Source organism: Thamnophis sirtalis, unplaced genomic scaffold (genome assembly GCF_051295495.1).
Source record: "Thamnophis sirtalis isolate CommonGarterSnake01/CBP01778 unplaced genomic scaffold, rThaSir2_p1.2 scaffold_4, whole genome shotgun sequence".
In the NCBI taxonomy this organism is placed as follows: Eukaryota; Metazoa; Chordata; class Lepidosauria; order Squamata; family Natricidae; genus Thamnophis; species Thamnophis sirtalis.
The window spans coordinates 14,733,120-14,746,526 of NW_028261384.1; the positions used below are offsets into that span (position 1 = coordinate 14,733,120).

A 13,407-nucleotide genomic window follows, 5' to 3' on the forward strand; every position below is an offset into this window, starting at 1 on the left:
TCTTCAAAAAAAGGGAAAAAAACAGATCCAGGAAACTATAGACCTATCAGCCTGACCTCAATACCAGGAAAAATTCTGGAAAAGATAATCAAGCAACAAATTAACGAACATCTAGAAACAAACAAAGTAATAGCCAAAAGCCAACATGGGTTTGTCAAAAACAGATCATGCCAGACTAATCTTATTGCATTCTTTGATAATGTAACAAAATTAGTGGACCAGAGGAATGCTGTTGATATAGTTTACTTGGACTTCAGTAAGGCATTTGATAAGGTAATGCCTACTACTAGATAAAGGAGAAGAATGTGGGTTAGACAGCATCACCACCAGATGGATTCGTAACTGGCTGACCACCTGCACTCAACGTGTAGTCCTCAATGAAATTACATCTTCATGGAGGAAAGTATGCAGTGGAGTACCCCCAGGCTCTGTTTTGGGCCCAGTACTCTTCAACATCTTCATCAATGATTTGGATGAGGGAATAAATGGGGAACTCATCAAATTTGCAGATGACACCAAGCTGGCAGGAATAGCCAACACTCCAGAAGACAGGCTTAAGATACAGAAGGACAAAGTTGAACATTGGGCACTATCTAATAAAATGAAATTCAATGGTGAAAAGAGTAAGGTTCTACATTTAGGCAACAAAAACACAGGTACAATATAGATGGTACCTTGCTCAACAATAGTAACTGTGAAAGGGATCTTGGAGTCCTAGGGGACAACCATTTAAATATGAGCCAGCAGTGTGCAGCAGCTGCCAAAAAAGGCAATACAGTTCTAGGCTGCATAAACAGAGGGATAGAATCAAGATCACCTGAAGTGTTAATACCACTTTATAATGCCTTGGTAAGGCCACACTCGGAATACTGCACTCAGTTTTGGTCGCCACGATGTAGAAAAGATGTGGAGACTCTAGAAAGAGTGCAGAGAAGAGCAACAAAGATTAGGGGACTGGAGACTAAAACATATGAAGAACGGTTGCAGGAATTGGGTATGTCTAATTTAATGAAAAGAAGGACTAGGGAGACATGATAGCAGTCTTCCAATATCTCAGGGGTTGCCACAAAGAAGAGGGAGTCAAACTATTTTCCAAGGCACCTGAGGGTAGAACAAGAAGCAATGGGTGGAAACTAATCAAGGAGAGAAGCAACTTAGAACTGAGGAGAAATTTCCTGACAGTTAGAACAATTAATCAGTGGAACAGCTTGCCTCCAGAAGTTGTGACTGCCCCAACACTGGAAGTCTTTAAGAAGATGTTGGATAGCCATTTGTCTGAAATGGTATAGGGTTTCCTGCTTAGGCAGGGGGTTGGACTAGAAGACCTCCAAGGTCGCTTCCAACTCTCCTATTGTATTGTAAGTTATGAGGGAGTGTGCTCCTCTTGGTCCTACTAAGCCCTTCAAAGCCATTCTGTCTACTAAGCCTTGCAAAAACATTCCACCATGGCATTATTCTGAGCCATCAGCAATGGTTGGAACAGGATCTTGAGGTGAGTTCTATTCTGTGGCCTTTTATTCTCCAATGCCTTTACAGATATTCCAGAGACTGCAGATGGTACCTGTGGTAGTATGATTAATAGTGGGACAATACCACCAGTTCAAAATAACATCCAGTTTAAAGTTCTTACACTGGTTACCAGTAGGCTTCTAGGACCAATTCAAAGTCTCAGTTGTTGCCTTTAACACTCCACTATTAAGTCACATCAACTCTTGCCTTGCCTTAAAAAAATCTTCCCATCATCTGGAAAGGTCCTGCTGAGAATCCCTGTCCATGCAAGGTAAACGTTGGTAGATCTTTTATAATATTCCCTACAATGTAAAATGATTGACTTAGCAATAGCTAAGTATGTGGAATTCTAACTCTTTTTGCAATCTAAATCAAGGGAAATAGGCCTATTTCATTCAATCTTTGTTTTAGACCAGGGGTGACAAACTCAAGGCTGGGGGGGGGGGTGGATCGGGCCAATGGGGGTGCTTAACTCTGGTCCATGGGTCCACCCTGGAAACAGCGAAGGACTGGCCAACAGGGCCTCTCCCAGTGAAAAAGGAGCTTGCAAGGGCTGCATGCAGCCCTTCCGAACTCCATGTTTACTGGCAGAGGGTTGCAGGAGGCCATTGCAGCTGAAAACAGAGTTCAAGAACCTATTTTCACTGGCAGAGCACTCAGGCCACCACAGGTCTCCCCAACATGAGTAATGTCTAGCTGGGCATGCTCACCCTGGCCATGCCCACTCCAACCCCCTGAGCTCAAACACAACCCCGATGTGGCCCTCAATCAAATTGAGTTTCACACCCTTGTTTTAGACCAATTAGGGCACCATGACAGCTGGGCATTTATCAATGTATTGTATTAGTTTATGCTGCAAATTTTTGATTTGCTCTTCATTACCTAAAGTCTTTCAAGATTGGGATAAGCTAGAAAAGCTTCAAGCAAGCAAGTGAGCAAATACATAAGTTGTACAGCAAGTGCTTCCCTCTGTGGAAGTAGAATATGATTTGTACAGCTAGTCCTTGACTTACAACCACAGTTAGGACAGAAACAGTTGTAAAGCAAATCATAGCAGAAAGTCCAGTTGCCTGTTGATTGTCCCACTTTGGGACAATCATTGGAGTTGTTAAGCAAAACCAGTTCACCTTATTGAATTAGCTTGTTGGAAGCCTCCTGAGAAGGTCACAAAGGATGATCTTGTGGCCCCAGGATGCTCAACCGTCAAAAATATGTGTCAGTTGCCAAGCATCTGAATTGTGAACATGTGACTGTGGGGATTCGGCAATGGTTGTAAGTACAACCACAAGCCATAAGACTCTCCCCCTACCTGCTGTTGTAAATTGGAAGAGTTGTAAACAAATGGTTGTAAGTTAAAGATTACCTTTATCTGAAATTTAAGTCCAGATAAAATATGTCTACATACTATCTTAGTTCAAAATTTAATCCTTATCCTTCTGCTTTTCATACAAAGCTTTTAAGTATAGAAATGTTTATTTCTTCAATTTCCATATGAAGTGAGTAAATTAGGATTGTACAACATGCTTAACCCTAAATCTGGGCTAACAAAACACAATGGCTGTATACATCCCATACTATGTCCATAGTACTATGGTTTAATATGATAGCAAGATGCATATAACATGATGAAATTTCAAACAATACAGTAAGGTATACTGGGTTTCAAACAATACAGCAAAGTCCCAGCCATAATGTGTCCCTGGGATGGGCAATTACTTTCTATACTAACTTAAAACTGATCTCCCTTCCCCACTGTCTCAAAGTAGACACAACCTATTGCTTCCAGTCATGCCTTTCCTAGAAAATAATGTAGAAATGTAGACATTTCTACATTTACCCATCTCCCCTCCCGTTTTAAACAGTTTTTACTGAACCAATCATTGTAGACAATGATACTGGAAGCATGAAGAGATAGGTAACCCTTGTTTCACACTGTATTCAGGTTCGGAAAGAATTGTATTGATTCTGCACCACTGAATAGGAAAACACAAGGGGTTATTTGTATTTATAATTCATATTGCCTTTCCCAATCTCTATTCCCCTCTCTTACTTTCATAACACTGGCTGCATGGTTTGTGAACAGAGTAAATTCATCTTTAAGCCTCCACATTTTTTTCAGACTGAAAGACTGATTCTGATAATAAAAGTAAATAGCACCCTTTGAGACCCGGGAGCTCCTGAGATTTTAACAGAATATATTTGCCTCAACCCGGGGCTCCCCTAATCTCCTGGGATTATGCACCCCAGAATTCCAAGCCAATTTGGCCAGACTAAAAATTGTACCTGGATGTTTCTGGTTTAAACCCAACATTCTGTTGCTATACACTTTGCTGGTTCTCAAATTAGTTGCAGATTTCAGAGTATTCTGTCAATAATAGTCCTGCTTTGAATTGTAGTTTTGACTACCATACTTTTCAGAGTATAAGATGCACTTTCCCCCACCCTAAAAGTGGGTGAAAATTGTGCTGCATCTTATACATTGAATGTTGCCAAAGCCCCACCCACTCACCAGGCCCCGCACTTCAGCTGTTTTTGGCCTTCATGCACTGCATTTTTGGCCTTTGCACGCCCCATTTTAGATGTGTTCCAGGTTCTGTGGATCACCACTACACTTTGCCACCAATGCGCATCACGTTTCAGCGTCCACACATCGCGTTTTTGGCTAATTCCAGGTGGCAACAGCGGCTCCGATTCCCGTCCCCTGGAACTGGCTGAAAATATGATGCACAGAGGCCAAAAAACAGGACATGCGGACACCAAAAATGCGATGCATGGAGGCCGGAAATGCGACATGTGGAGGTGACAATCAGCAGCGATGTACTGTGGTGATTCTGGCAACCTGGAATGGGTCTAAAATGAATTGTGCAGAGGCCAAAAACGTGTCACGTGGAGGCGGTGATATGCTGTGGCGATCCTCGCAGCCTGGAACAGCTGATTGGTGGTATTCCAAAAGGCTGATTCAACCACCAATCAGCTGCTCGTGCTGAATCAGGCTGAAATAATGTGCTAAAGCTTATCAGGCTGTTTGCTGCAAGGACACTAGCCAAATGATTACGTTTGAATGCTGGTAGGCAGAGGCAATTTTTTTTCTTGTTTTCCATCCCAAAAACTAATGTGCACCTCATACTCTGGAGCATCTTATACTCTGAAAAATATGGTACTTTAAGAATTGACTCAGAGTTGTGGGAACTGTAGCTCTGGCATATCAGGAGGACACAAGGTTGTCTGGAGGAGGAGAAAACGGATGGAAAAAATCTTAGCCAGTTCTTAATTTAGGGAACCTGGTTGGGGAAAAAATTATTTTCTTTTGCTCTTTGCACAGCATTTTGGAGAACTTGATTTTATGACCTACTTCAAACATGATCTATGGGATACATCTGCCTGCACTGACTACCTATTGATCCATCTGTGTATGATAGAACGGAAACATAAAGAAAATTCCATCTCTCCCTCTGGCTGTGCAGCTCTGTATATTATGACTAAAAAGTATGTGGACTAATCATTTAAAGCAGTGGTTTAGATGAATAATTTCGTCAAGGATTGAATAGTCTTATGCATATCCTTTCCTTCAGATGGCCAGATGCTATATTCTTTAATAAGCACCTTTTTGATGCAGAAAAGAAAATTAAGGAAAAATAATAAAATGAGCATTTGTAATCACTTGGTTATTTGGACAGCTCAGAAAAGATGTTGTGGTATGTAGGATAAATTTTGATGGTACTCTGTAGATTCAGAATCACTGGTGCTTTGTCACTGTCTCTATCTCTTGCTGCTACTAAGAATAGAATAGAATGGAATACAATACAATACAATACAATACAATACAATACAATACAATACAATACAATACAATAGCAGAGTTGGAAGGGACCTTGAAAGTCTTCTAGTCCAACCCTCTGCCTAGGCAGGAAACCCTATACCGTTTCAGACAAATGGCTATCCAACAGCTTCCAGTGTTGGAGCATTCACAACTTCTGGAGGCAAGCTGTTCCACTGATTAATTGTTCTAACTATCAGGAAATTTCTCCTGAGTTCTAAGTTGCTTCTCTCCTTGATTAGTTTCCACCCATTGCTTCTTGTTCTACCCTCAGGTGCCTTGGAGAATAGTTTGACTCCCTCTTCTTTGTGGCAGCCCCTGAGATATTGGAACACTGCTATCATGTCTCCCCTAGTCCTTCTTTCTCTTAAACTAGACATACCCAGTTCCTGCAACCGTCCTATCATATGTTTTAGCCTCCAGTCTCCTAATAGTCTTTGTTGCTCTTCTCTGCACTCTTTCTAGAGTCTCCACATCTTTTTTGTATTATAGTAGTTAAAACTGGATGCAACATTCCAATTGCAATCTTATTAAAGCAGTGTAAATTGGAAGTAACACTTCCTGTGATCTTGATAATATCCCTCTGTTGATGCAACCTAGGATTGCATTGGCTTTTTTGGCAGCTGCAACAAACTGCTGGCTGATATTTAAATGCTTGTCTACTAGGTCTCCTAGGTGTGGTTTTCCTTGCCTAAATATGAAACTTTAATTTTTCGCACCCCTGAGCTACATTTTGTTGGATAGGATCCAATTTTTAAGTCTGTCAAGATCCTTCTGGATTTTGAGCCCATCTTCTAAAATGTTGGCAATCCCCCCTCCCCCAGTTTGATTGCTGGCAACTCCACAGCTGTCATAATTTCAAACCTAACTACCTCATAATTATTCCTATTAATTATTTCCACAAATTACCATGATTGGAAAGGATTATTATATTTTATGCTGTTTTTATATTTTAAAATTAAGGCAAATAACATACTTAATACTGCTTCCTATTTTTCCTCATAACAACAACCCTGGGATGTGGGTGGAGAGTGACTGACCAAAAAGCTTTCACACCTAAGGAGGGCTTAGAATTCACAATCTCGAGGTTTCTAGGCCTTAACTATGGTACTACACCAAACTCAGAGGACATCAAGTTGAATATCCAGTCCAATGCTACAATCCAAATGAAAGCTTCCCCAACAGATGTTAACCTAGCTTCTCTTTCAACTCATCCAGGAGAAAGTGATCTTTTTGGATGACTAGTACCACTTATACTGCTCCTCTTCTTTTTAACATTCAGTTAGAATTTGCCTGCATGTAATTTCAATACACCATTCCATAAGGGATACCAAGTCTTGGCCTTCTTCTCCTTCAGTCATCTTTTTTTAGAACTAAACATGCCCAGTTTTTTCAGTCTCCTGTAGGATTTATTTTTCCATTCCCTGAGCACAGTTGCCTGCTTTTCCTGAAACTGTTCCGAGTTCTTTAAATCTTTTTAAAAATGTGGTGCCTAGAAATGCACATAGTATTTGGAATAGTTCTGTTCAAGGTGGAATAAAATAAAATTATGGTTTCCTATTATATAGAAACTATACTTTTGTTAACACAGCCTAGTCTTTGGTCTTATTCTGTTGACTTACATTGACCATCTGATCCATTGATTAACAAGTCTATCTGGAATTGTTTTCACACGTACAGTACTATTATGAAGGCTTGTTTTCTTTTTCTGCAAAAATATTCTTGTATCTGTCTCTGTTAATTTTTTTCCTGGTATTTTTCAGTCAGAGGTTTTCATGGAAGTGCATGATTTGCTATATAGTACTCATGTATTGTCAAAGGGATAAAGGAAATAATAATTTTGTTTTAGGGGAACTTAAACAATTGGTTCTTCCTATTCTAATTTGTTCTTTAATTTAGAACCTGACTATCTCACTCATTCACTGTGATTCTATCAGGTCTACTTTGGAATAGAAACATGAGTAGGACAAAGATTCCCAAAACAAGCTTGCAATGAATGATAATGATTAAGAAAGCAACCTACAATCTTCCCGAGCCACAGGTTCCAACCTATGGTTGCCATTCAATTATGATGTTTTATAGAATGGAAGGGAGAAAAATCACTAAATATATGGGATGATTATGCTATCAGTTTAATCACCTTAAGTGATTAATTTAAACCAGTTAATTAATTTAAACCGACTTTACACTTTGTCAAGACTTCATTTCTTAGACAGCTGTGATGGTAAGATTATTAAACCCCAATGGTTTATATTAGACTGTTCCAAAAATCTTAATTTCCTTTGACATAATGAAAAGTTTTATTTGTAAATTTGTGAAGGCTCATCTTAGATCTCTTTGTTTATTCTTCCTTTTGCCTCTGAGTTTTGCCTTTCTCCCTTCTGTCACTATGAGGACAATATTACTGGCACAATTGCATGAAGTGATGTTGAAGTCTATAACGCACCATTAAAATGGCACTACTTTGGCCACTGGGTCGGAAGTCAGAGGAACCTTCCATCTGATACTCCCTGCTACATTTGAAGTGCTGATTTTATTCCTAGAAGGTTATTTTACTCTCTGGTGGCTGGAATGTTTGGTGAAAAAAATATGTATAGAAATAATATTTTCATTTCAATTATATGCAAAGAATGTATTCCAGGTTGTGACCTATTTCTATATGAAGAAGGTAACTCTTATATCAATAGGCTGGTTGAAAGCCCAGAAATTAAAGAGATAAGATTAAAAAAAAGGAAAAGTAATATAGCTACACTCATAACGTTTGTTAACATTTGTTCATAACATTTGTTTATAGCAAATGTGTTAATATTTGTTCATAACCTTTGTTCATAACAAACACATTCATTAGCATCCTATTCTTGCAAACCAAATTCATATCCATATTCCAATTTTATGAATCACTTTTTGTTCCTAAATTTATCAATTCCATTCAATCCTAAATTTCTTGCTTTATCCCATCTCTTAGTCTGTTACTCATCCTTCAGATATTTTATAATTCAATTGCCAATTCAATTGCCATTCATTCTCTCTATATTACAGTTCATATCTATGTATTTCTTTTGCAGTAGGGCTCTTGTATTCACTCCACATTCATTTAAAACAGATTCATTCTTGATTCTTATCTATTTTAAGTATTCCATTACCACTGCATTCAACTTACCCAATTCTCATTTCCGTATAACAAAGTGGGTTCTTTATTTGACAATCATTCATTCCTTACAACAGGCCACATACAATTCTAGCTGCATTTGCACATCTTGAAACTTCTTCATTCACTTTTCCATCTTTAGTAAGCATTTTACAAAGGTGAACAAATTAATAGTAACAGTAGTGGTAGTTTAACTAGATGTATAGCTACAACTAAGTGTAGTACATATATATATATATATTTTTCCCAGCAAGGGTATGGCTATCTGATGAGAGCTAAATAGCTTGAAATAGATCTATACTAGTCTCCCTTTATTTATTTATCAGCACAAATATAACAAATGTAACAAAAAGGCAACAGTAAAAAATATTGGGTTTCTGTCTGGATGGTCTCTTGTGACGAGCCGAAGGCAGAGAATGGAAGTGTGACCTTCCTCCCATATTTGGGCATACCAGGGGTTGTGACTTTAAATATATACCTTTCACCCTGGCCTGGCTGATAAGGAGTCGAGCTCTGTAGCTCAATGGTTAACACATCTGCCTAAGAGGCAATAGAGCACAGGTTCGATTCCCAGCAAGGGTATGGCTAGCTGAGAGCTAAATAGCTTGAAATAGATCTATACTAGTCTCCCTTTATTTATTTATCAGCACAAATATAACATTATTTATATATATATATATATATATATATATATATATATATATATATATATATATATATATATATATATATATATATATATATATATATAATATAATATAATATAATATAATATAATATAATATAATATAATATAATATAATATAATATAATATAATATAATATAATATAATATAATATAATATAATATATATATATATATATAAAACAGTCATAGCACACCGTAATAAAATATTTTAATAATCAAAGTAAGAAATTTCCCAATACAACCTAATGACTAATATGAACATTTCCTAATATTAAAACAAATAATGATAGGTTTTCCCATCTCCATAAAGTTCCGGCAGATGAAGCAAAAGTAGGGACGTGATTCCAGAGATCAGCAACCAAGTAAGGAAAGACCCACAACAAGGAAAAACTAATTGACCTTGATTGCATTATTGAGTTGAGTGCACAGGAGCATGAATTGTAATCAAGGTTTTCAAATAACGGGGAGGTTTTGTATACATGGCAGATCAGCAGTAGCAATTTAAAGTGATAATGCTCCTGATGACACGACAAAGGGACAAATATATGGGACAAATCCAGAATTAGTTAAACTTGCCAGTCAACTTCTACTGGTCTCTTATTAACCTAAGCCTCATAACAAATTGAACCGCAGACCTCAAAGAAGTCCAACATCAATGCTATCTTCATTCCAATGTCAGTAGAAATGTCTTGCCCTAAACCAGGGGTGTCAAACTCAAGGCCCGATCTGAGATGGGATGCTTAGATCTGGCCTGCAGGGATGTCCTGGAAACAGCAAAGGACCAGCCGTAGTGTCTCTGCCAGTGAAAACGGAGCTCAGTTTTTGCTGGCAGAGGGCTAACAAAACAAAGTGAAAACGAAGGAAAAGGAAAATCGTTTCCCCTTTTGCATTTGAGCATGCAAGAAGGGACAGGAAAGGAGAAAGGGAAAGAGAAAAGAAAAAGAAACAAAGATGGGAAGAGAGTAAAGAAGGAAAAATAAAGAAAGGGTGGAAGGAAGAAGAAAGGAGAATGAAGAGGGAAGGAAAAAGAAGAAAAGGAAAGAAGGAAGGAAGGAAGGAGATTATAATGAGAGTGAGAGAATCTCAGGGAAGTCCTGCCTTAGCACTTGGCCAGCACAAGAGCTCCCAGCATGAGTCCTGTATCACACCCACCACAGCCATACCCAATCCTGGAACTTCAAGGTGAAACACAACCCTGATGTGGCCCTCAATGAAATAAAGTTTGCCCTCAATGTTTTCTGATTTGAAACCCTTTCCATAGCAAAAATCAAAGACTATAACTAACCATGAAAACACTCTCTTAATAATATATTTAATAGCATGCTAATGCAAAGGTAAATGTTTTATAGCATGGCAAGCAATGCCATAGTAGAATAGCAAGAACATCACCAATGAAAACAAGTCACTAATAGCTAACCAACCAGATAAATAAAATCCTAGATCTTAAGGAAGCCTAGCCCAAGCCCTATTTTCACCATTATGCCAAAATAAATTTTTATTCCAAAAGTTTATTATCTAAGTAGAGTCAGTTTGGGGTAGGGTTAAGGAATTAGGTTAAACCAGTGGTAGTCAATCTGGTCCCTACTGCCCACTAGTGGGCGTTCCAGCTTTCATGGTGGCCGGTAGGGGTTTTGTCTGATACTGAAGCACTTTCCTTTTTTTAAATTTAATTTAAAAAAAATTCGTAGCATTATTTAAAAAATTTCATTAGGTTTTCATAAAATCACAATTACTGTGAAACCTGTGGGCGGTTAGAAAATTTTACTACTAATAGAGTTACAAAAGTGGGCAGTAGGTATAAAAAGGTTGATTATCCCTGGGTTAAGCACTGTGAATTCTATTCCTGTCTTAGATATGACACCAGCTGGATGACTTTGAGACAAACACCTCTCTTAGTTCTAGGATAGGGGTGTCAAACTTGCGGCCTGCAAAAGCAACATAAATATATTCCAAGTCCATTATAAAGTTTTTCAGGGGATGCATAAACACCAAAGAATATTTTCTAATTTGGAGGGAAAAGCTTTAGAAGTGAACAAACTTAGGTAAAGGTAAAAGTTCCCCTTGCACATATGTGCTAGTCGTTCCTGACTCTAGGGTGTGTGTGCTCATCTCTGTTTCAAAGCTGAAGAGCCAGTGTTGTCTGAAGATGTCTCCGTGGTCATGTGGCCGGCATGACTAAATGCCAAAGGCGCACAGAACGGTGTTACCTTCCCACCAAAGTGGTCCCTATTTTTCTACTTGCAATTTTACATACTTTTGAACTGCTAGGTTGGCAGAAGCTGGGACAAGTAATAGTAGCTCCATTATGCAGCTCTAGGGATTCAAACCGCCAAACTGCCAACAAGCTCAGCATCTTAGCCAATGAGCCACCACCTCCCTGTGAACAAACTTAAGTAATAATCTAAAGGAAGAAAGTACAAACACTTCCCAGGTTCTGAAATAGGGAGAAGGGATTTTCATGCAATTGTGTAAGGCAGATGCATCTGTGACCTACTAGAAGAACTTTTAAAAGGAGCATCTGTAGACGTATTCATTGGAAAGAGGTGTTAACAGTATCATGTGCCTCACACATATGTAAAAAGGGGAAATGTTTGATGTATGACACTGTTGTTTTTGCCTTCCTTATGGATACCTGGTAATCTCTACAATTTACTTTGATAAAAGTACAGCAATAGAATAGAGATAAGCACATAGTATTTCCATAACAGAATGTTTTGATGCTTATGACAAAATGAGAAATTAATTGGAAGGAACCTGATTGATCAGAAGGTAGACTTTAAATAGTGTTCATAGAATGCATTCATTGAAAAGTTAGTGGTGTTGCCACCTGACAAAGCAAAAGATCTTGGAATTGTGTCAGATAGCATGAGAAAACATGGATCCAGTGAGTGTCTGCTGTTAAAAGGCTGATTTGTTCCTTCTCATGGGTCATTAGGAAAGGAATAAGAAACAAAACTGCCAATATTGTATCATAACACCTTCATAAAAATCAATGGTGTGTCTACACTTGGAATACTAACTATGGTTTTGGTGGCTACACTTCAAAAAGAGCATTGTAATATTGAAAGAGATGTAGAAAATGATACAGTGATGCAATTAAGGAAATCCAATCTTTTGTTTTGGCAAGCTACATCTGGAATTCTTTTAAATCAACATATTAAATTTTGAACTGTGTATAAACTGAGAAAAAAAGAGAAAAGATGGCTTAAAGAGTCAAACTCAGTCAACATAAATGGTTAAGATTCAAGATAGACATAACAGGTTCTTCACCCCAACCATAGTTAATTATGGATTTCACTCTTATGTGATACATGTGGATGGCTTTAAAGAGGAATAGATATTTACCTTAGGTAGATTATCATGACTACAATAACAATGAAATTGTTTTATGTCTTTTACCCAAAGCTATAAGTCTAGAGACCAACTAGGAGAAAACTGTACAACAAGGACCCTTGGTGGCATAGTTGTTAGCATGCAGTATTGCAGGCAAACTCTGCCCACTGTCAACAGTACAGTTCTGATTGGTTCAAGATTGACTCAGCCTTCCATCCTTCTGAGGTCAGTAAATTGGGGACCCAGATTGTTGGGGGCAATATGTTGACTCTGTAAACTGTTTAGAGAGGGCTGAAAAATCACAATGGAGATGTATATAAGTCTAATTGCTATTGCTATTTTGAAGCTTGGGCATTTGGAAAAAGGGGACAGACCATTATATGAGTTATGGTGTGATCAAATATGGCATCACTTGCATCACAAATGTATTAAATTAAATAATTTGTTTTGGATGCCTCCACAATCAAGGTAAATTACATAATGTTTTGCACAATCAATCATAGTTGTAAAGATGTACAAAGACGATAATAAGGGAGGGCTTATAGATTGCCATACAGATAACATGGATATAATGTGTGCACCTGCCACTTGCACAAATGGAGATTTACACGCTCGCCTCCCACTTGAGTATCAGTTCATGGACCAGGATTTGGGGACCCTCCATACAAGAAACGGAGAGAGAAGTGGTTTCACTACTGTCATGCTTAGAAAGTATGAATTTCACTTCAAAACCAATTTTGGAGATATGAAAGTTCTTTATCAGGATGGGCTTCTTCCCAGCTACTATACCAAAAGCTCTTGATCTGCCTGATTTTGATAAGGCTATGAGTTTTTCTGGCAGTATGTTAAACAAATGCAAATCTATGTTTCTATCTGAAGGACTCTTAAATGGTAGTTTAATATAAGGAAATG

General features: G+C 38.1%; 1 protein-coding gene across 2 annotated transcripts in view; it reads right to left on the reverse strand.

Annotated features, from left to right (window-relative positions):
* Window positions 1-13,407, reverse strand: part of ADARB2 (adenosine deaminase RNA specific B2 (inactive)) — a 511,321-nt gene that overhangs the window by 145,249 nt on the left and 352,665 nt on the right. The gene's annotated exons all lie outside the window — the stretch shown is intronic.